This window comes from Geospiza fortis, unplaced genomic scaffold, assembly GCF_000277835.1.
Source record: "Geospiza fortis unplaced genomic scaffold, GeoFor_1.0 scaffold172, whole genome shotgun sequence".
Taxonomy (NCBI): Eukaryota; Metazoa; Chordata; class Aves; order Passeriformes; family Thraupidae; genus Geospiza; species Geospiza fortis.
Window position 1 is genome coordinate 12115310 of NW_005054309.1, and position 2114 is coordinate 12117423.

The 2114-nt window shown below is 43.6% G+C and overlaps 1 protein-coding gene across 1 annotated transcript in view; it reads left to right on the top strand.

Moving 5' to 3' along the window:
- Positions 1 to 2114, top strand: part of NAA20 (N(alpha)-acetyltransferase 20, NatB catalytic subunit) — an 8295-nt gene that overhangs the window by 1195 nt on the left and 4986 nt on the right. The window lies entirely within an intron of this gene.

Sequence of the window (2114 nt, forward strand, 5' to 3'; positions counted from 1 at the left end):
TGAAACCTCTGTGTTCAACCCTCTGGGATCATCATTTGGGCTTCCTGTGCTTCTCAAGCTCTCAAAGTAAAATTGACCCACCAAACTCATCTTTGTCTCAACCCTAATCCCTGCATCATCCTTCAGGTGTGAAATGAAATTGGAGTAGAAAATGATTTAGGAAATGCTTTGCAGCCCCCTCTTCCCCAAAGGCCCAATCTGCTTTAATTAGGAATGCTCTTCAAGCACAAGGTTTGGATGCAGCCAGTGAGACTCAGATTTCAGAAGGACCATCAATGGTCTGATAAAGACACAGCACTTTCAGGCAGGCTGCTGGGACTGAGGAGGATATTTGAAACCTGGTGACATGCAGTTCTAGCAGAAGTGCAAAATGAAATGTAATGTAGTAGAACTGGAAAATGAAATGCTGTTAGACAAGGCTGCTCCCCAGATTGGCTCTGCCTGGATCCACCTGCCCTGCAGCACAGCCTTCTCCCTTTCTCCTCACTGCCCTCTGCTCAGCACCAACCCAAACCTGGGCTATTTCAATTCCTGTCAGACACAGAGCAGCTGATGGGCAGCAAATGCAGCCTTCGCAAAGTGGCTGCCCATGGCCCGGCCTGCAGGGCAGAGCTCAGGGAGGAGGTGGCAGTCTGTCCTCAGTGGCTTTTCATGTCCCCTCTCTGCCATGCAGACACTGGCATGCATGGCACAGCTCTGTTTTGGCAGCCAGTCCCTTGGCAGGGCTGTGTGAGCACAGGGTGAAGTCTCTCCTCCTTGCTGTGACACCTGGGCTGGCAGGGATGACACAGCGACCTCGGCCAGCTGATGCTGCCTGTGCCATCACCTGGCACTGACGTGTTTGATGAAAATCCTGTCGCTGGGATTTTTCCCCTGAGAAGCCTCAGAACAGAAATGGAACCAATAACGATCTGCTGGCTGTGGAGTGTGGGCTGGAGATGGTTTAGCAACAGGGGTATCTTGGATTGGTCTCCTGTGCATTGTTTCTACTTGATGACCAATCATAGTCCAGCTGTGTTGGGGCTGTGAGCAGTCCCAGGGTTTTATTATTCATTCCTTTCCAGCTTTCTGATGATGGATTTCTTTCAATTCCATGGATTACTTTTGGATTTCTTTTTAAGTCCATCGATTTCCCTTTAATTCCACAGATTTTCTTCAATTCCACAGATTTTTAAAAATTTTATTTCATGGATTTCTTGTTAATTTCATCAATTTATTTTCATTTCATCCCTGGAAATCCCTGGGATTTTATGAGTTCACTATTTCTGTCTGACTGTATTTATTTTTCTCTCTTCTGTCTGGTTCTGCAGTAAAAGAATGCCTCAAGCAGGAGGGCTATAAAGTATACATTTCCTAACACCTTAAAGGACCAAGAACCAGCCTTAAAAACATCTATTCCTATAACTTTAACACTCACTCTTCTTTCTTCTTTTCCTGTCTGTGTTCTCCTTTTCCTTGGTGTGTCTTTTTTGCTCTTATTCTTTTCCTTTTTCACTCGAACCCTAAGTTTTCCCTTTAACTCTAATCCTAACCCCTTTCTTTTCCCTCTAACTCCCGTCCTTTTTCAGGTTTCTACCCTCCTTTTATTTTCACTCCCTCTTCTTCTTTTCTGTCTCTCTTCTTGTTTTCTCTGTCTCTCTCCTTGTTTTCTGTATCTCTCCTTCTTTTCTCTCCCTTCTTTTCTCTGTCTCTCTTCTTCTTTTCTGTCTCTCTTCTTGTTTTTCTGTCTCTCCCTTCTTCTTCTCTTCTCTCTCCTTCTTCTTTTCTTTGTGTCTTTCTCTCTTTCTCTCTCTCCTCTTCTCTTCCTCTCCTCTTCTTTTCACTCTCCTTTTCTCAATTCTTCCTTTTCTCTATTTTTTCTCTACTTCTATTTCTAACTCTGTCTTCTTTTCTAGCTTTAGTTTAAAAAAGCAGCAGTAGAAACTTTCAGGCTCCCTGGGAGTAAGAGAAAAAAATTTAAAATTAAAAAAAAACCAAACAAACCATTTACTCCCCGGGAGCCTGAAATTTTCTACTGCTGCACCAGACATATAGTTTTTATTGTTTTTAGTATATATACTACATACAGCATAGGCAGCCCCAGCTGCTGCCAATCACTCCTAATCAGGAGCCAA